General features: G+C 37.7%; 1 long non-coding RNA gene across 3 annotated transcripts in view; it reads right to left on the bottom strand.

Annotated features, from left to right (window-relative positions):
• The window catches only part of LOC128573007 (uncharacterized), a 104,017-nt gene that overhangs the window by 40,599 nt on the left and 40,853 nt on the right, over positions 1-22,565 (bottom strand). For all 3 annotated transcript variants that reach the window (XR_008376293.1, XR_008376295.1, XR_008376294.1), the window contains one exon: positions 14,638-14,737. This is a non-coding gene — a long non-coding RNA (uncharacterized LOC128573007). The remainder of the gene's footprint in view (positions 1-14,637; positions 14,738-22,565) is intronic.

Genomic DNA, 22,565 nt, shown 5'->3' with positions numbered 1-22,565 from the left:
CTTAAAACAATGAATAGATAATTTTGGCAGAAAACCAGTAAGTGTGCACTTATAAAACACTGTGGACTAACCAGACCTAACAAACATATGTATCACTTTCCACTCAACTCATATACCAACTGTAGGATAATATTTAGAAATAAACTTATCCTACATCAAGCACACAAAGTAAATTCAGTGTGAGTTTAAAATGACATGCTTTTCTTCCAGAGGCTTAAGACGCTTGGACCCCCCTGGGTTACTCACAGAGTTAGGCTCTTTGGAAAATTCCTTAGGCCTTTTCTCTGAAGCAGTACACCCCGTGAAGCCTGAGATCCAAGGGCATGCCGCCCTTCCTCAGAGATACGGGCCAGAGGGTTGACATATGTTAACAACATATTGTCAGAGGTCTATAGGTGCTCTGCCCTGAAGGAAGGTCACAGTCGTTACTTCATACTGAGTAAACTGAGTGAATGCTTGAAGATTAACTCTGTTCCCCTATAGCTGTTTTCGTCTTTGTGCCCTACTTGGAAAACTAGTCACTGTTTAGAGGAAGAGATTTACTACACAAGTGGTTACATTGATATGATAAATTTCCTTTCAAGTTAAAATTCAGCTAATAGATAATGGATTAGGTGTGTACGTGACTGGAAGAGTATAAAACTTAAACGTGGAATAAAGAACTTTGCTATATGCCATCAAACGGTGTATAGTCTGTTTCTTGACTTAATAATTACAGGAGCGAGTTTACACCTACAGCAAAGCTGCTGCTCATTCGCGTCTCGGTTCACGCAACACCAACCCACTAAGATTAAAATCATGAAGTAGAAATACTAAATGGACTAATACTGAGGAAAAATCTTGAAGCAGTAATAAAAAATTTTCTAGCAAAGAGAAGGACAAGATGGATGATTTCACAGGTAAATTCTATCAAGCATTGAAAGAAGAAATAATCAATCCTTCCCAAACTCCCAAAAAACTAAAGGGGGAGAGACTTCCAAACTTAAATTATGAGACCACCATTATCCTCATACCGAAGCCATATAAAGATAGTATAAGAAAGAAAACCACAAACAATTATCTCTGATTAAGGTACAAGCAGAAATTTTCAACAAAATACTAGAAATGAAATTCTTCAACATGTGTAAAAGATTATATACCAAGAATAAGTAGGATTTATACTTGGAATGCAAGGATATAGCAACATATATAAACAAAAAAAGATATACTACAAAAACAGAAATGATATAAATTATATGATTATCTTAAAATATTTATTTAAAACATTTCATAAAATTCAATACACTTTCATATAAAAAGTTGAAATTCTATATATACAAAGATATATATCTCAACATAAAGAAATCATATATAAAAAGCTCTTAGGTACTATTCTTAGCAGTGAAAATTCTAACAGACATTGCTTTAGCATCAGACAAGCAAATAAATGTACCCAATCTGATGATTTTTATTCAAAATTGTATTAGATAAAGTCACAGTAATTAGGTAATAAAATAACAAAAGACATTCAAATCAGAAATAAAGAATTAAAACTCTCTTGCTTATAGACAAAGTGGTCAGATACATACAAAACTTTAAATATTATAATAAAATTATTTGTTTATGTATGCATTTATTTTCTACAGACAGAGTCTCACTTTATCAATCTCAGTAGAGTGCTATTGTGTCACAACTCACAGTAACCTCCACCTCCTGGGCTTAGGTGATTCTCTTGCCTCAGCTTCCCAAGTAGCTGGGACTACAGGTGCCAGCCACAATGGGTGGCTATTTTTTGTGGCAGTTTGGCTGGGGCTGAGTTTGAACCCACCACCCTCGGTGTATGGGGCTGACACTCAACCCACTGAGCAACAGGCACTGCCCACAAAATATTTAGAAATAATAAACCCATTCACTTAATTTGTAAGTCAACATTCAAAACTGACTTGCATTTCTAAACTGTAAAAACATATGATCTGAGAAAAGGTTAAGAAAACAATCCTACCTACAATAAAATTAAATACTATAATATTTTAATAAATCAGCTCAGTGCCTGTAGTTCTGCAACTAGGGGGCCAGCCACATACACCAGGGCTGGAGGGTTCCAGCCTGGCCTGGGTCTGCCAAACAACAATGACAACTACAACAAAAAAAATAGCTGGGTATTTTGGCAGGTGCCTGTAGTCCCAGCTACTTGGGAGGCTGAGGCAAAATAAACACTTAAATCCTAGAGTCTGAGGCTGCTATGATCTGTGACACTACAGCACTCTACCTAGGCCGATATAGAAAAAAATTTAATAAATCATTATGGGACAACTAGTTAGCTACATGTAAAAGACTAAACCTAAACACACACCCCTCAAAACCCACAAAAATTAAGTCATTCTGGATAAGAGATTTAAATGTAAGATACAAAACTATAAAAACACTAGAAGAAAGTGTGGGAAAACTCTTCATCTTACTACATAAGGAAAGAATTTATGAAGACCTCACTGGAAATTGCAGCAACAAAATAAATAAATAAAAACTGATCAGGAAAGAAGACAGGTAAGAACAAATTCAACACAGGAAAGTAACTTACAGAATGAAAGTAGGTCTCTGCATGCTACAAATCCAACAAAGTGTAGACCAAAATCTATAAAATACTCAAGCAAATCAACAGCCCCATTAAAAACTGGGCAAGAGAAAGAAGAAGAAACTTTGGGAACTTACATAGGGACTTACACATGTCTAGCAAACACATGAAAAAATGATCATCATGCCCAATCATGACAGAAATGCAAATCAAAACCTCTTAAGATACCACCACAGATACCACCTAACCTTCTCAGAATCACCTAGTGAGTGCCCAGAAAAGCAAACACTGATGCATTGTTGGTGGGGATAAAAACTAGTATATCTTCTGTAGGAAAGAAGTATGAAGATTCCTCAAATAACTAAATGTAGGCCTACCATTATATCCAGCAATTCCGTTCTAGTTATCTGCCCAAAAGAAAAAAAGTCATTTTATCCATAAGGACATTTTCACTCAAATGTTATGTATAGAAGCACAATTTACAACTATAAGGATGTGGAAATAATCCAGGTGCCCTTCACCACAGAAATGGATTAATAAACTCTGGTACATGTATACAATGGACTAGTATGCAGCCATGAAAAGATGGCAATTTTATATCTTTTGTAATAATCTGAATGGATTTTATGAACATTATCCTGAGGTATCACAATAATGAAAAAAAATGAGCATCACATGTACTCAGTACCAAATTAGAAACAATAGATTAACAACTCCATGCTGCCTCTTTGCCTTCTTGCTCTGACAATGGAGGCCCATTTGCTGACTAAAGTGAATGTATCCTGCTTTGCAAAATTTCTTACTCTGTCAACCTACCTTTCTCTTCTTCATAAACCTTCTTCCATGCTTGCCTTACTTAGAAATTCTGGTCATTTTTATCCAAGAGCACTCCAAGAATGAATACCCAAGAAGCTCTCAGAAACCTGACATATTAGGATTCAAGAAGCTGCCCTGAAACCCAACATTTTTGGTGCTCTGTGGCTTGGATAAACCTGACTTGGATTAATTCTGCTAGATAAGCCAACTCAACTTTTTCATAAAGACCTTCACTCCAATGACCAGGACTGAAAAGGGTTATTGAAGATTTCCAAAGACTTCTAGAGATATCAATCTTCCTAAACTTCCTTGGAGGATCTCAAATACTGTTCAAATGGAATCTTGCTGTGAGACATTCAGATAAATAGTTCTTCATTTGCTCTCCCCTTGATTCATCCCATATTGGAGACATTTAACAGCCCAAGAAACTGAATAGCTTGGCACAAAATTCCAAGGATGAGGACAACATGCCTCTTGTTAATCAGCTCCTGTTATAGTAGCCAAAATCAAATGCACTACCCAACAGCCTCCAGCAAAAGGGAGATACTGGGTGCATGGCAACCAAATATCCTGGGTGCTACCCTCTTGCTGGACAGAATGCTGTTCCCTGGGACTACTATATGCAGATATCCAAATTGCCCAGGATTCAGCCAGCTGGCCTTCCCATTGTGCAGGCTGCCTCCACAAACTGGCACTTCCATTAATTACTATTTTTGTCTGTACTGGAGCAGCAGCTGCTACTAGAGTAGCCACTGGGGCCACAGGAAATATATCCTAGGCCTACAACCGTCTTGTGATGCAGAGGCAGCACAAGCCCTGATAAAAACTAGCGTACACTTGCCCACTTACAGGAACAGTTAGATTCCCTGACAGGGTTTCCTTATAAAACATACAGGTTCTTAACCTTTAAACTGTAGCAGAAGGGAGCACCTGCTTGCTCTTGAAGGAATAGTGCTGCTTTAATGTTAAAATAGTCGGAATAGGTATGGGGCAGCATCAATGCCATCCTGAATTCTGCCTCCAATCTCCAAACATGAGGCAAAACATCTAGACCTTGGTGGATGTTATAGTAATTCCCTTAGTCACCCCCTTTCTTATCATCCTGGGAAATTTTAGAATGGGACTGATTTTCATAAATTTTCTGACTAAATTTATTTCATCCATCTAGAAGCAATCAAGCTAAACATGGTCTTACCTTCCCTACCAGTCCCCACACCTACCTTCTCCTCATGGTGACAGCAACAACCAACGTTCCTGAAGAGTTTGCAAAAGACCACTCTAATAATAATCTTTCATCCATCTCAGTAGAAAGCAGCAAGATGATTCTCTCAGTAAGAAAAAACAGATGATACCCCCCAACTAATGATTTGAGCCTCTAAAACAAAGAAGAAGGAAATGTTAATACTAAAACTTCCTTGGTGAAGGGGAAAACTACAACCCAGAAAAACTATGTAAGCTACTAGTATGAACTAGTTTAATCTGAACTTTAAAAAGCATTTTAAGACTCAATTTAACAAAGGAAGTGAAAGATCTGTTGAGTAAAATTTGACATTAATGAATGTAATGAAAGAAGATTCAAATAAATGAAAACATTTCCACTAATCATACATTTAAATAATTAATATAAAATGATTATACTATACAAAGCAATCTACAATCTCCATACAATTCCTATTAAAATTACAATGGCATTATTTACAGAATAGTAAAGAAATCAAAATTTGCTATAAAATCACAAATATTCCCAAAGCTCCAAGAAAATATCCAGAGAACTGGAGATTTTCACACTTCTTTATTTCAAACTACTACAAAGCTATGCTAAACACGAGAATGGTACTGACCTAAAAAAAGACAAATAGACTGATGGAGAAGAATAGAAAAAACAGAAATAAGCCTGTTAGTATCTACATGTAATTGCCAGCACTAGTTTTTGGCAAGGACATGTAGAGATGTGAAAGAGAAAGTATAAACTCATTAATAAATCATAATAAAATGTGGCCATCCCTGTGCACAATAACGAAATTGAATTTTCATACTGTATACAAAAATAAGCTCAAAATAGATTAACATTTAATGTAATACCAGAACTATATAACTTGTATGAGAAAACATAGGGAATAATCTCTTCAACAGCAGCTTTTGTAATGATGTTTTTACCACACTAAAAAAATTACAACCAAAAACACTAAAAGCCTAGCCAGGGTTGTGGCAGGTGCCTGTAGTTCCAGCTACTTGGTAGACTGAGACAAGAGAATCATGTAAGTCCAAGAGTTAGAGGTTGCTGTGAGCTGTGATGCTATGGTAGTCTGCCCAGGGCAACATAGTGAGACGATGTCCAAAATAGAACCACTAAAAGGCAAACTAAAAAGTTTCTGCACAGTAAAAGAAATTAAAACAAACAAAAAACCATAAGTGAGCAAACCAAACCTTTCTCTCTTATATCAGGAATCTGAGATTCATTCACACAAAGAGCAAGCTTTAGACACATTCAGCAAAGGAAGGAAAAAAAACCCATGAGGTAAATTAGATATTCTGAAGGTAAGGTATTCTTATCCACGGAGACCAGGTTTTTGTAGTTCTCTAACATCACATCCCTACACAAATTGTGCTGAGCAGGGTCCAAGTATTCCCAATCTTGTAGAGTAAATTCTATGGTGATATCCCTGAATGTCAACAGTTCCTAAAATATAAATAAATAAATAACACATTGACCAAATGGCCATGGGCAGAGTTTTTAGGATCCAGGTATTCCCACTACTCCATAGAGAAATATATGGCCACATAACAGCATATCATTAATCCCTGAATAAATGAATAAAATGGGTAGAGTTTTTAATCTGACTCCAGATAAAATGAGGTGGTTAAGACCAGGCACAGTAGCTGATGTCTACAATACTAGCTTCCTGGGAGACAAAGCCAGGTGGATTGCTTGAGCTCATGAGTTCCAGACAACCCTTAGCAAGAGCAAGATCCCCTCTCTAAAAAAAAAAAAAAAATAGCCAGACATTGTGGCAGGCACCTATAGTCCCAGGTACTTGGGAGGCTGAGGCAAGAGAATCACTTGAGCCCAACAGTTTTAGGTTGTTGTGAGCTGTAAGCTGTGATGCCATGGCACTCTATACAGCTTGAGACTGTGTCTCAAAAACAAAACAAAACAAAACAAACAAAAAACATTTTGGGCATTGTGGCAGACATCTGTCCCAACTACTATGGAAGTTAAGGCAAGAGGTTGCTGGAAGTTATGCCATGACACTCTAGGAAGGTGACAAATAAGACTCTGTCTCAAAGAAATTAGTTATATATTATCAATGTCAGTGTCTCTTAATGAAGAAAATGTCTCCCCTAGGTTTTGTGTAGTCTCAGTTCAAAATCTGGACATGTCTTGTTCATTCCTGGTTGAAGTCAGATCTTCTATCTAGTTTCTTGGTGGAATCAATCTGTTTCTGTTCTCTTGATTGTAAAAAAGCTGGAGAAGAGATTCCCTCATGGAAAGTCTCTAACACAACCTGAAGAACCCCAGGACCTTTATTTAAATTTTGCAGCTGTAGATTTAGGTCTTGGAGAGATAAGGACATTGCAAGTGCCTTCTACACATCATTGAACATTTCTGTAAGAGGAGAAGAGGGAATTGAAATTCTAAGATCTACTCAATGCACGTGTGCAATGAAACACAGCTGGAATGAGTGGTGCTCTGTGAATTTATCTTTTAGATAAACTGGCTCTAATTGCTAAAAATGAAACTGTAGCTCCCAATGAGCCAGAGAGATGATCTCACCTATCAATTTTGGGGCAGTATACAATGTGCTGCACAACTGTGTGTTGTGACTGGAAGTCCTGGAAAGAGATGCCTGTACAGTGAAACTTGTGGGACATCTTATGGGTTTATATCATGTCTGGAAACCCTAGACAGCATTTCAGAAATATAATAAGAAAGAATAATCTCCACCCCAGAAATTCTATCCACTATTCTGAAATAGACAGAAAACTAATTTATAACATAATTATACTAAAATTTGATGCGCAGCACAGGCAATATGGCAAGAAATTGCCATAATTAAATCTTCAAGTAGAAGACTTGACAGCACCATTCTTTTTTTTTTTTTGGAGGCAGAGTCTCACTATGTCACCTTTGGTAGAGTTCCCTGGCATCACAGCTCATAGCAGCCCTCAAACTCTTGGGCTTACATGATTCACTTGCCTCAGGCTCCTGGTAGGTGGGACTACAGGACCGAGACTTATTACAACAATGGGGAGCTATGCTTACCATTCCCACAATTTCAAAGTCTGCTAAAAATATTATGTTTAATATGGCCTATGATCCAACTCAGCTTTATGTTCCTAGAAAGCTTGAAATAACTCGGATGGACAATGATAAAACAGGCCTACGGCTTCCTTCATTATCAGAAATAAATATTTCCTAGGGGCCTCTGCCCAGCACTTTGCCCTTTCCTTGCAACGGAAAATAGATAAACCAGTTTGGGTGGAGCCGTGGCCCTTTCCTTCGATAAAATTAGAAGTACTGGATCAGTTAATTGATGAAAAATTGAAATCTACAAGTTCCTGGAATTCTCCAATTTTTGTAATTAAAAAGAAATAAGGTAAATGGAGAATGTTAATAGATTTAAGCAAAATTAATTCAATTATCCACCTGATGGGGTCTTTGCAACCGGGAATTCCTAATCCTACCTTAATACCAAACATTATCCTATAATTATTATTGATTTAAAAGATTGCTTTTTTAATTTCATTTGCAACCAAAAGACAGAATGTTTTGCTTTCACAGTTCCTGCTTTAAACACTGAAAAACCTACTCAGAGGTTTCACTGTAAAGTATTGACTCAAGGTATGCTCAATAGCCCCACCTTGTGTCAATTATTTATAGATCAACCTTTAGAAGAACTTAGAAAATCATTTCTAGAGTGTATGTGTTTACATTATAAGGATGACATTTTATTGACACATCCAGATTTTAATAAATTATAGAAATTATATCAATTGGCATGCTCAAAATTTAAAGACTATGGTCTTCAATTAGCAGAAGACAAGGTACAAACTCAAGAGCCTTGGGAATATTTAGGATATTGTATTACTGCTCAAAATATTATTCCTCAGAAAGTTCAAATTAGAAGAGATTCCCTTCAAACTCTAAACAATTTTCAAAAATTATTATGAGATATTAATGGGATAAGGCCACCCTTAGGAACTCCTACTTATTCTCTTACTAATTTGTTTTCCATTTTTGGAAGGGGATCCTAACCTCCATAGCCCTAGACTGCTTACTCTGGAGGCTGAAAAAGCATTACAGTGGGTTGAGGAACATATTCAGGATGCTCAATTAAATCTGATTTCTCAAATTAACAACTTCTACATCTACGTTTTTCCATCCATGTACTCTCCTACAGAATTGATTGTGCAGGAAACATCTTTTGTTGAATTTTGCTTTTTACCAAATAAAGCATCTAAAAAGATGGAAATATATGACCAAAAATGGCTTTTATAATTTTAAAAGAGAGACAATGTTTAAGACAATTAGTTGGAAGAGATCTTGAAAAAAATCATTGTTCCTTTAACTAATAATCAAATTTCTGATTTATTTATGTTAAATGTTGATTGGAAAACTGCATTATCAGACTATATTGATAATCATTTTAATAGATAATAATCATTTTCCTCCAAATAAAAGAATTCAATTTTTTAAAAATACTACTTAGATTTTACTTAAAATAGTAAAATTAAAACCCATCCTATATGCAGAAATGTTTTATACAGATGCAAATAAATTGGGAATAACTGGATATTTAAGTCCTCATACTCATAAAGTGCAACAATCTTCTTATCCATCTGTAGAAAAGGCATAATTATTTACTATTATATTATTATTAACAGATTTTCCTGACCAAGCTCTTAACATTACATCTGACTCGTTTTATTCTACTCACATAGTTCAAACTATTGAAACTGTTACTTTACCAACTAATGCCCAAGAACTTACTTTATTGTTTTCCTTTCTTCAACAATTAATTAGAAATAGATCATTTCCCATATACATTATCCATGTTAGAGCTCATTCTAATTGTCCAGGACCTATTTCTTCACGAAATCAAACTTTTGATCAGTTAGTAGGTTCAGTATTAACTCAGTATTAGCTCAGCAAGAACATACAATACATCATACTAATGGTCAAGCTTTAAAAAGAAGACTAGCTATTTCTTGGCATACTGCAAGAGCTATAATATGTTCTTGCCCTACTTATCAACCTACTTATCAACAGCTCCACATTTACCTATAGAAGTTAATCTAGAGGAGTATTAATCCAATCAATTATGGCAAATGGATGTTACTTAATTTCAAGAATTTGGAAAATTAAAATATATCCATCATTCTGTTGCTACTTATTCCCACTTCTCATGGGCTTCAGAAATGATATCCAAAAAAGCTGATGCTGTAATTTCTCATTTACTAGAAGTTTTTCAGTCATGAGCAAACCTCTAACTATAAAAACAGATAATGATTCTGCTTATATTTATAATAAATCTCAAGCCTTTTTAAATTACATAATATAAAGCATATTACTGGCATTCCTTATAATAGTATAGGACAAGCCATCATTAGAAGACAAAATTGAACTTTAAAAGAAATGCTTTTGAAAAAAAAATGGAAGAGAACAATATAATATCACCCCAAGAATAGACTATCTTCAGCTCTTTTTAATTTAAATTTTTTGAATATGGATGATAAAAATGAAACTCCAGTCCATAAACACTGGATAAAGGTTACTTCCCCCGCCCATTAAATCAACCTCTTCATTACAAGTACACCTTAACAAACTTATGGACACCAGCACATGTCATATATCTACAGAAAATTCCGAACTTTGGGTTCCAGACATAAATTTGACATTTCGACAGGGCCTGCGGGACACACTCTATGGAAGCAGAGGAACAAGTGATATCCCGCCTGACCAAACCGAAAGTGATGACATCTTGAAAGCAAAGATGAGCAGCTCTAGATGGGACAAGGGGAGCATCCCTGATGATTTGGGGGCAGGTAAAGAATTTGTCCCATCAAGCGGAAGCTCTAGTAAAGAACACACACCAGCAGATGACTGTTCCTACTTTGTTCTTAGCTATGATGGCCATTTTAATTGCCCAGGCTCAAGGACAGAAATATGAATACTAGACATACATTCTTAACCCTCATTTACTTTGATGCATTAGCAGTTTAGACCCTACTGTGTCTATCTACGTTAATGATTCATCCTGGCTCCCTGGTCCTTATGACACCAGAGGATCTTTTAGACCTGAAGAAGAAGGCATGACAATTTATAATTATAGAACTGGAGTGATTGGTCTGCCTATATATTTTGGAGATCACCCCATTGTCTTAATATGTCTATTCAAACTTGCACTAGTTTTTATAACCATAAGCCTGAGGATAAAAGTCAGATATCTGAAATGTTCATGGTAAGTGCTTATTACTTGGACAAGATCCATATGGACAAAATTTCCTATAATTCTGAATTGCCACCTTGTAAAATACATATATTCTCCAAGATCAGTGAATGGGTGCACTGGACCAAGTGTGAAGGGAAATATGCACATATGCTTCTTAACACTACAAGTGGAGAAGTTATGGATTTGGGACCTATGGCTAAAGATCAGACTTAGAATCAGCTTTGCCTTTAAGAATTTTATATAATGAGAGTAAAGTGTCAACTTCTGCTTTTAAATATATTTCATGAATGAACGAAGGGTTCCCCCCATTCTCGATACCTGAAATTGCAGGATATCCTAAACAAATTCATTTGTGGAAAATTGTTGCAGATTTACAACATCTTAAGGCTTGGATTGGAGGATTATTTTTCCATAATAACCTCCAAGAATAAGAAATGAAGTTTGCAGTGAATAACACCATGTACATTCAAGCATGTTTACACCTAACTTTTGTATGGCTAAAAGGTAATGTTACTTGGAATAAAGTAACAGGAGAATTGTTTTATCCTATTTGTCAAATGTTTACTTGTGTTAACAATTCTTTGAGTTTTAATCCATCCAAGGAACAATTATACTTGCTGCGGGCTCGCACGGGAGTGTGGCTGCCGATTAACCTGACCAGACCCTGGCAACAATCCCTGACACTTTCCATCCTGCAGCTGTTGGCAGATAAGATCGTGAAAAGAAGCAGATGTTTCATTAGCTTGCTTATTGCTGCCATCTTGGGGATCATTGCCATTACTGCTACTGCTGCTATTGCTGGCATTGCGTTAACAAAAAATATTAAAACTCAGAACTTTGTTGCCAATCAGCATAAGAACTCTGAAAAGTCCTGGACTGCCCAAAAGCAAATTGACACCAAGACATATAATGAATTATCAGATTTAGAACAAGCTGTTGTTATGTTAGGACATGAATTGGTTAGTTTAAAGAAGCAGATAAAATTGAAATGTGATTGGAATATGACATCTTTTTGTATTACTCCTGTTATTTATAATGAAATTAAATTTCCTTGGGAAAAAATGAAAAAAAAAATCTGTTAAATCATGAAAATTTAACTGTTGATATTGTTAATTTACAGCATGAGGCATATTCAACTTTTCAACATAAGGTAGATAAAGTAGATGGAGATCCGATTTTAAAGGGTATAGATGATAGAATAAATAAACACATTACCCAAAATTCATGGTTTGATTGGAAGTTCTGTTAGATCTTTTGCATTATTATTAATTTTGTGTTTAACTTTATACATTGGGTGTAGAAGACTTAATCAAACCAAACAAGAAAATGAAAGACATGCCACAATTTTTGCATTGATGATGATGGATTTGAATGCTAAGAACTACCAGAAAAGGGGGGAAATATAGGTGAAAAGCCTATATGTAAGACTTTTATACAGATTCTTTCTGTGAGAGTAAGTTAACAGTCTTTGTGAGATGGAACGGAAAAACCTGGCTAACACTCCATTACTGTTACAGGTCTACTCATATAGGAGACAGGGTCTGCTGACTTTTGGCCTGAGCATGGAGGCAGAGCTTGAAGGCAGGCTCTGTATATCTCAGGAATTTCCAGACTGCTCCCTAAAGATGGATGACTACCTCCAGATGGTCTGTTAAAGGTCAGACATTGTAACCTTTTGGTTCCCCAGAGTTCTGCATTGTATACGTTTGATCTCCCAGAGCTCTGGTTTTTATAGCATGTTACTTCCAATTACTTAGAATAAGAACAACTTTAGATAAGGTTAGAAGTGTTGTTATCGCCTAAGCTGTAGAGATCCTGACACCAGGTGGTTAGGGCCTGGGACTTTGGGTTTCATCTAATAGATTAGTAATTTATGATGTGGACCTGCAGTACTGCCTATATAAGTTGAGGTAAAATAAAGATTTTTGTCGCATGCCAAAAAGAGCTGTGGCCTTCTTTTTATTTTAGACAATTTCAATTGCAGGACTTATACTCTGCGACGCCGCTTACATTCACTTCACAGAACAGGAAGTTGACATTTGGGAATATGGTGAAGGGAGGAGAAATTTAGAATTTCATTACAAGCCCTAGGAGAGGTATGCTGGGGGGGAAGGGTGATAGTGAGAGCACAGGGAGTGAGAATAAGAATGTCAGATAGTAAGGCTGACATGTCACAGCTGTTCTTGTCAGAATAAGTTCTACCTGATCTTCATCTCCTGTTTCCTATTGATATTGTTTGTAAATTTAGCTACCACCATAAAGATGTCCATCTTGAATACCTTAGCAAAATCAATTTATGAAATTGACCTTTGAAATTGGAATGTTGTAATAGATCACTGAATTATGCTGATTATTGTTCAAAATAAGAATTGGTTGGGCACAGTGACTCATGCCTGTAATCCTAGCACTCTGGGATGCCAAGGCAGGTGGATTGCTTGAGCTCATAAGTTTGAGACCAGCCTGAGTAAGAATGAGACCCCTGTCTCTACTAAAAATGCAAAAATGAGGCAAGAGGATTTATTGAGCCCAAGAGTTTGAGGTTGCTGTGAGCTCTGATGCCATAGCACTCTACCAAGAATGACAAAGTGAGATTCTGTCTCAGAAAAATAATAAAATAAAATATTAATGTGGTCTTTGATTTAGGAAAATTTAGGAACTTAACTTTTGAACTGGAAATGTTATAATACATTATCACTGAGTTGTGCTGATTATTATTTAAAATAAGGGTTATTGTGATGTTTACTGTGAACCATGATGTATAAAATCGATATTTTGAAAATAGAAGAACAGAACAATCTTGGAAAGTCTACTCTCACTGTTCTACAGAATCACTGGACTCATGAGAATTAAAGTTTGGTGGACATATTCCCATCTCTGTATAGTAGCTGACAATGACAAGTGGTGGGACACTCTTCATCCAGTTAACAGACCCCCAAACGCAAACCATGGGTGGGTTCCTTATGACTGTTTGCTCTAATAAACTCTTTAAAGTTTTAACAGTGCCTCAGTTTCATTTACTTTTGAGACTTTTTTTAATTTCTAACAGGCAAAAATACAGAATAGGGACACTGATTCAGGGTTCTCCCACTCTGGGCTTGACAAGGACCCTCCATTCTCTAGGCCAAGGGAAGCTCAGGAATCAGACACTCATCTCTAGGCACAAACAGCCTGCCTGTTCCAGGGCACACCCTCTGGGCTCTAGCAAGGTCAAGAACCGAGCTAGATATAATGGGTGGCTCCACCTTAAGTAGTGAGCACATACCCTAAGTCCTTCCCTGTGGAAAAACTGCAAGGATTTAATACTGAGATAACTCTAGATAAAGGATCCCTGAGAAAGATTTCCAAATTGGATCTTTCTTTCCTTTTGCCAGAAACTCTGGTGCTTTTGACTCCTTCTGTATCCCTTTCTGTCTAATAAAATCTTACCTTACCACCTATCTATGCCCCTGGGTTCATTCTTTGAATCCCCAAGACCAAGGACTTACCAACACCACTAACCACTTAGTCTGGATTCTCCCCTGATAATTTGTTCCCTCTTAATGCCCAATCTGGGGAGACATGGGGTTGCAGGTGCACAGCTGCACACAGAGGGCATCTGTCTCTGCAAAGTCACTTGTAAATGGAACAGGACTCCCAGGGTCCTGGCTGCAATTTTAACTTCCATCCTGTAGCCAGAAAGATCCACAAGCTGAGCTGCACCATCCAGCAGGAACTTAGGTCCACACAATCTGGAGATGATATGGGGAGGCATCGGACCCACCGCAGTTGATTCTAGTTGGTTCCTTCCCCCCAGGACAACCATCCCCACACACTCACCATATCCCAGCTTCCATGTTGTCCTAACATCCTCCTTTCAGATTTTTCAGCACTTCTTGGTCACAAGGATACAGAGGACATGGTAGCACACTCAGAATTTCTACAAGGAAGAATAAGAAATGAAAATTTCTCTGATTGACCTTGGTGGGTTGACACAAAAAAAAGCCTTGCTAGATTGTGGAATTCACTCCTCCTTTTTCTGAGAGCCTGATTGGACAGATTCCACCCTAGAGCTCGAAACCCTTCCCCTTAATCTCCTGAATAACAATAGGATCTCATTCTCAGCTGCAGTCAGGGTTTCCTCTTCAGAAAGGGATCTGGTACTGCCTGGATACTTCATTTAACTTTGGTTGTCATGTTATATCCATTAGAATTATTATTTTCAGTAGAGACATGGCCTTACTCCTGCTCAGGCTGGTATTCAAGTCCTGAGCTAAAGCAATCTGCTCTTCTCACCCTCCCAAAATGTTGGAATTACAGGCATGAGTCACTGCACCCAGTCTCTTGCTCAATTTTTAATGGTAACATTTGATCTTAATTTGCTTGAGTTCTTTGTAGATTCTGCTTATGAGTCCTCTATTGAACATGTAACATGCAAATACCTTTTTTCATTCTGTAGGTTGTCTGTTTTGTTTATTGTCTCTTTGGCTATGCAGAAACTTTTTAAATTGACCAGACCCCAATTATTTATTTTTCATGTTGCCATGAATGCATTGGATCTCCTTATAAGTTTTTCCCTAGCTCAGTCAATATAAGGATTTTTTTCTATACTTTCTTCTAGAATTCTTATAGTTTGATGACTTAGGTTTTTCTTTTATCCACTGTGAAAGGTGCTGGTCGTTTTGGAGTATTTTATGTTGGCTATCAAGTTCTCCTAGCACCATTTATTGAATAGGAATTCTTTTCCCTATTGTACATTTTTGTTAGCTTTGACATAGGTCAGGTGGCATGTGAGGATGGTTTCATATCTGGATTGTCTGTTCTGATCCAAAGGTCTATTCTCTGTTCGTAGCCAAAGACTTTATATCAGTATCATGCTGTTTTTTTTTTTTTTTTTTTTTTTGTAGAGACAGAGTTTCACTTTATTGCCCTCGGTAGAGTGCCGTGGCATCACACAGCTCACAGCAACCTCCAACTCCTGGGCTTAGGCGATTCTCCTGTCTCAGCCTCCCGAGCAGCTGGGACTATAGGCGCCCGCCACAACGCCCGGCTATTTTTTGGTTGCAGTTTGGCCGGGGCTGGGTTTGAACCCGCCACCCTCGGTATATGGGGCCGGCGCCCTGCTCACTGAGCCACAGGCGCCGCCCCAGTATCATGCTGTTTTGATTGTTATAGCCTTATAATATAGCCTGAAGGCCAATAAAATGATGCCTTTATAAGAAAACGAGATGGCAAACAAACACAGGAAGAAATGCTCAACATCTCTAATTATCAGGGAAGTGAAAATCAAAATCACACTGAGATATCATCTAACACATATGATAATGGTTCATATTATAAATTCCCAAAACAACAGATGTTGGCATGAATACAGAGAGAAAAGAATACTCATGCAGTGTTGGTGGGATTGCAAACTAGTTCAACCTAAATGAAAAGTAGTTTGGGGATTTCTTTTTTTTTTTTAAATGAAATGATCAGGTTATTTAATCTGTTGGGATTAATGTTGATAGTGAACATAATTTCCGACTCTCAAAATGTCCAAGGATAAATACATACAGAATATTTCTCTAATAGGGAAAACTAACCCCCCTTTTCTTCTTTAACAAATTGGATAGAGCAAAAGCAACTAACTTAAATTCTGATTTTTTTCTAAAATTCTTGCTATAGGGTTTGAGGAGTGGTAAGAAATACTCTACAGGTAGGCTTAAATTCCAGCTCTACCATTTACGAGCTGTGTGATGTTGAGCAAGTTAAATAACTTCTCAGTACGTTAGTTTCTTCTGTGGTAGGTAAAATAGTACCTACCACATATTGTTGATATTTAGTCAATTCATGTGAAGTGTATTGACTTCATTCAGTCAATACATGTGAAGTGCAAAGAACAATGTCTATAAGCACTGTATAAGTTTGCCAATATTACTCAATTACAATGGCAGCATTTTGGATGTCATACTATTGTCAAGACTAAGATCTTTGAGAAAACAATCTATAGTCACAGGGTATTTACATTTTAAGGTATAAAAAACAGTCAAATCCTAATTTTAAATTTCACTGGAAAAGCATAGTCCCAAAGATCTACCATATTAAAATATGAATGCAACAGAACTTTACGTAGTGAAAAGTTCAAGCGGACTACTGAAAATTATCTAATACTCAGGACAAGACTCATATGATCATAACTAATAATACCTAGTTAAATCCTATAAAAGATACCTTTGTCTTTCAAACCTTTCAAAACATGAAGTTGGGATAAATTGTAAAACTAGTAGTACCTGAACCGTTTCTGATGAAAAACTTTTTTCAAAAATAAATTTAAAAAGCTGAATTTTTCTATTAAATTCTATCTCCTAGCATTAACTTCTCTCAGTATGGAAATAAAGTTTATAGCGGTAAAAATAGCTGCCTGTTTAATTTTTATAAATTTTCTTTAAGTTACTAGTTCATTATTTCAACAGTGGCCACTCAGTGCATTAAGTATTTAGGAAAGTGAAAAATTACTCATTTTCAGTAAACATAAAAAAAAGTCCACTGATACACCTTTAACTAGTATTCAATGGAGATGTGTTTCTCAGCAACTTCTGTATTTGATTTGTTGTACCAAATGCCAGTGGACTTCTATGGAAAACACCTGCACACTGTTCAAATTGCATATGGGGTCCTTTATTGGCCGGCCACCAGAGATAGGTTCACAGTGAAAAATTCTCAGCCCGGCATCACAGAGGAAGAGTTTTTAAATACCTTTTTTCAGTTGAGAGGGGAGGAAGGCAGGTAGGATCTTTGCAAGGTTAGATTTACAGGGTAGGGGGTTGATTAGTTACCAGGGGAATGGAGGATATGAATGCCCTTTCACCAGGGTCTGCTGTACTCTGGGCTAATCCCCTGTCTCTGCAGGATATGTTTGTTTAACAGTCCATTTCCGCAAGGCCTATGTGCTGAAGGGGTTGCTGTAGGGCAAATAGAAAGGAAGTGCAAATTGGGGTTGGTTTGACCTTTCAGATTTATCTAATTAAAAAAAAAAAAAACAGCAACACAATGCCTTCTCACCACTCCTACTGCCTTCTCACATTTCCAACCCAACTGTAAGGACCTATAGGACAATTTTCTGGTCCTCACAAAGGGCTAAAGTATACTGTGATCTATTCCTATTCTTACCCTAAAATAAAATAGACTTTAAAAAGTGTTTACCAGGTTAAAGAAAAGTTCAGGCTTGAGTCTGTACTATAGTAGTTATGACGCCAGCCACATACACCCAGGCTGGTGTGTTCCAACCAAGCTCAGGCCTGCTAAACAAAGACAACCGTGACAAAAAAATGGATGCAGCTGTAGTCCCAGCTACTTTGGAGGCTTACGCAAGAAAATCATTTAAGCCCAAGAGTTTGAGGTTGCTGTGAACTGTGACCATGGCACTCTACCGAGGGACACATAGTGAGAATCTGTCTCAAAAAATAAATGAATTAATAAAATAAATAAACTAAAAAATGTCCAACCTCCTACCTCATCACCAGGGCCCATCTGAATGTACTTCCAACTTATTTTCTAACAATTGATGATTCAGGCTGGGCATCTAACTTTTCTCACATAGACTACAGCCATACATCTTAACTAAATACAGCAAAAGAACTGACAATCTTGACCTTTGAAAAGCTTATTTTGGAACCCTAAAATAACACATTAATTCATTTAAAAGATATTTCTAGAAATATTCAGGTTCATGGACAAAGGTTAACTTCATCTTTATCAAAATGGTTTTTCACATCTGTATTTATTTCTTTGGCTTGTCATTCAAACAAAAACAAAACATCTATCTTACTTTGCAAGTCCAGCTGTGCAAATGATGCTGGTTATGCATTTGGAAAGAAACACAAGCTTCAGCCAAGGTTCTATGTCTTACTAAGACTCAAATTTCAACAAAATCTCTATGAAAATGAAAAATTTCTATTATTTTCCAAGGTAAATAAAGAAAAACTAAACCACTCAGTAGGGCAAAAGGAAATCTTAATCCACAATATGTAAAATTACTGGACAGTCAAAAATAATACTCTAATAACTCAACCATATTAATGTTGTTCTCCATTAGAAATTCTGACTCCAAATAACAATATGGCGTTAAGATTTAAAAAGGTAAACGTAATTAATGCAACTGTCCCCATTTTGATTCCAAAGACTAAGACTGAACTTTTTTTTTAATAAAATCTGAAGTTCTACCTTCTGAAGTTGTGCATAAGCTAACTTCTCATTTTTTTTCTATGGGGAAATTACTGCATCAAGAATCTACCTTCCCATTCTTTTCAAATACAAGAAAAAAACAGCTAAGTTTAGAGAGAGACCTATTGAATCTAATGCTTCAAAGAGAAGGGGAAAAAATCTACATGGAAATGAAGTGTGATGGGAAATAACCGGTGTGCATTGATTACTTCTACTAACGGAGATTTCTAAATAAGTAAAGATGCTGACATCAAGCAAATATCAAGTAGACACAGCGAAGAATTTCCACTCGTGATCCTCAGAACGTAGTGTCCTTTGAGAAAACCCCAGAAACCATAGTCCTGGGCCATTTCCAGTGAGACTTCTCAGAAGCTTCCTTAGGAGGACACATCAGCTTCATTGACTTCAGGAGTTGGGAGGGAGGAGTGCCGAGCACCATCTTTCCTATCTGCAAGCTGCAGCCTTAGGGACAAACTTCAAACCTGAGCTACTTCCAAATTCCAAGGGGACGGGGGGAGGCAGAGAACGTGATTCCACTGCTTTCCTCTCACAGCAAGCACAGCAGCTGGGCTCCACAGCAGTGACAGGAGAGGCGGCTGGCGCCACATGCGGGTTTACTTGTCTCGGATGGGTGTGGGAAGAGGAGATAGAGAGATTCTAATGAAAAGATGTAGAGGTGAGAGAAGAGGGGCTGGAGAGAAGGGGAGGCGCCACCTTTCTTTTCTCTGCCCTTCCTGGGGATTTGAAAACTCCTCCTAACAGGCCTTTCAGTTTCTTCAGGGTCTTTACCTAGAGCAGCTGCCCCAGAGGCTGCTCATGGCTGTAGTTCTGGATGGCCTAGGCCTGGGCCGTGTCCTCATGCCAAGGCTCCGTGGTGATGAGGCCGCCACCACCACTGCAGCCATTTTCTGGGGAACACTCAAGCTCCGGGGTCTCCGGCTTCAATCTCATCCTCTCCTCCACGGCTGCTCTCCCACCATGCTAGTCCGTGGAGAGGCCTCTGTCTCCGCAGCAGGCGCCAGCCTGGGGAGCTTCTGGAAGCTTCTGTCCCAAGTTCAAAGGCGTGGGGGGAAGGGGCAGCAGGCCGCCTCAATGCCCTGTTGCTCTCAGCCCACCCACCACTTGCCCCCTTTAGCCAAGAGCAGCACTCCCAACCCAGCAGCTTCTTGGGTGCTCCAAAGCTGGGCATCCCAATCCTAATCGTGTAGTCCAGCCCCCTGCAGTATGGGGATTTCTCAAAAGAATGAATGTAGACCCACCATACTTGCACTCAAATGTTCACAGCAGCACAATTCACAATCACATGGATATGGAAACAACCAAGTGCCCATCACTACATGAATGGATGAATTAAATGTGGTATATGTATACATGGACTACTATTCAACCTTAAAAAGTTGGTGATCCAGTGTATTTTGTAACAAAGTGGATGGAACAGGAGAAGGTTCTTCTGAGATGAGTATCAGAAGAACAGGAAAATAAGCACTCCTTGTGCTCTGTATTAAATTGGAACTATTTGATCAACACCTGTTTGCTCCTACTAAGGAAAACACAATAAAATTTGTGTGGGGGATGGGCAGCGCCTGTGGAGGAGTTGGACGCCGGCCCCATACACCAGATGTGGCAGGTTCAATCCTGGCCTTGGCCAAAGAACTGTGGGGAAAAAAAATTGTGTGGGAGGAGGGGAAGAACAGGAATGGGAAGGATAAATTCTGACACAATAGGCACTTGGCCTGGGTACATTAGACATTTTTGAGTGAAGGGCATACCTATACCTTGGACTTAAAAGTTTAGAAAAGCAAACAATGTAACTAAAACACATGTACCTCCATGACATCTTGAAGTCAACTTTTAAAAAAATTGTGTTTTCTCTATATTCTAAATTAACCTATCAGGAAAAGAAGAATTAAAGCTTTAATCTTTTTTATCCATTGTCATAACAATGATACTGTGGCAAACAAAGAGAACAGGTAAAGGATATTTTTCCTAAGATGATCTTTTGTGTATTTGATATGATTCCATACACTATAGTCTGTGCATGTTGTTGAGATAATTGTCCCAAATTAGATCAGTGTGGGACCTTTCACTTTGCCTCCTATGTCCTTGTGCCATGAGACTATATGTTTTGAGACCTTTCTTATTTTTTTGTAATAGACACACATGCATGCTTCTGTTTGTCTGATATGATTTGCAAAGAGATGTCCCATGGGCATATTTATTTTTACTTGACTTATGATGTTTCCTACACACATCATGGTAACATGAGAAAAAAATCCTGTCATTCTCATCCCCCTCTTTGCCTTCTCTATTTCTTGCTTCACTCCCTCCTTCCCCTTAAGTTTTGTGAAGCTGGCTTGCTAGATCAACAAGACACAATCAATGGGGGAGTGCGAGGGCATACAATAGTTTAAGGAGGTTACTAATACTTAACAATAGCTTAAGAAAGTTACTAATACTTAGTAATAGTTTAAGAGTAAGTAAAATAGATAACAAAGGATTAATAATAAATGATAAACAGTAGAAAGCATTAGACATTAGGTGTGATTTTAAGATAAGTGTGTAAGAAATTATAATAAACTGTTTACTGTTTAATGAAGTGTTAAAAGAAGCAGAAGGAAAAAAAGGGAAGTGGAAGTAGTGCAGCCAAGAAGACTGGGCTATAGAAGCGGACACCCACTTCTCCTATTTACTCTGTACAAGCTCACCATACTGAGGATCCCAATAAGCTGAACCAGACCTGACGGTTAAAAAGATATTTTTAGAAAAAATGACTAAGACTAATGCCACTGAATGTCTGTCTGTGATTATTTTTACTGTACACCCTGTAAATGTTTAAACAATACCTGTTTCAGCAATTTTCTGATCATCAAGCTCACCCCAATATTGCATCAGCTTACCTTATCTAAACTGACCCATACCAGGGAACAGCCAGCCAATTGGTCTTTTTAATAAGACTTCCTATTGGAATTTTATTGATTGGCTTTGGGTCTTGATATCTCAAGTCTGTCCTATAACATTTAGAGGCCCCAGCTAGATTTCACCCCAGGCACCAGCTTAGGGCTAAGACCCACAGGAATGGTTTGTTGCAAGACCAGTTCTCACCCAGGGAGTGGCCACTGAGATGAAATCCCTCAGCCTTGTGTGTGAGGCCAGGACCCGATCCACACCACATAAACTAAAAACCAAAACAACTTCTCTGAGAAAATCGTCAGGTGTGTGTTCACCAGTGAGTCTGGGACAAGCATCCCACGGATGGACGCAGTCACAGGAACTGGGGGTTGTTTCTTAAAAAACTCGAGTTCTGCACATTATTCTTAGTAAAGCATCACAAGAATGGAGAAGCATGAATCCTATGTACTCAATCTTGATATGAGGACAATTAATGACAATTAAGGTTATGGGGGGGAAGTAGAAAGAGGGAGGGAGGGACGGGGTGGGGCCTTAGTGTGTGTCACACTTTATGGGGGCAAGACATGATTGCAAGAGGGACTTTACCTAACTATTGCAATCAGTGTAACTGGCTTATTGTACCCTCAATGAATCCCCAACAATAAAAAAAAAAG

This window comes from Nycticebus coucang, chromosome 20 (genome assembly GCF_027406575.1).
Source record: "Nycticebus coucang isolate mNycCou1 chromosome 20, mNycCou1.pri, whole genome shotgun sequence".
In the NCBI taxonomy this organism is placed as follows: domain Eukaryota; kingdom Metazoa; phylum Chordata; class Mammalia; order Primates; family Lorisidae; genus Nycticebus; species Nycticebus coucang.
This window is presented reverse-complemented; position numbering and strand designations above follow the sequence as displayed.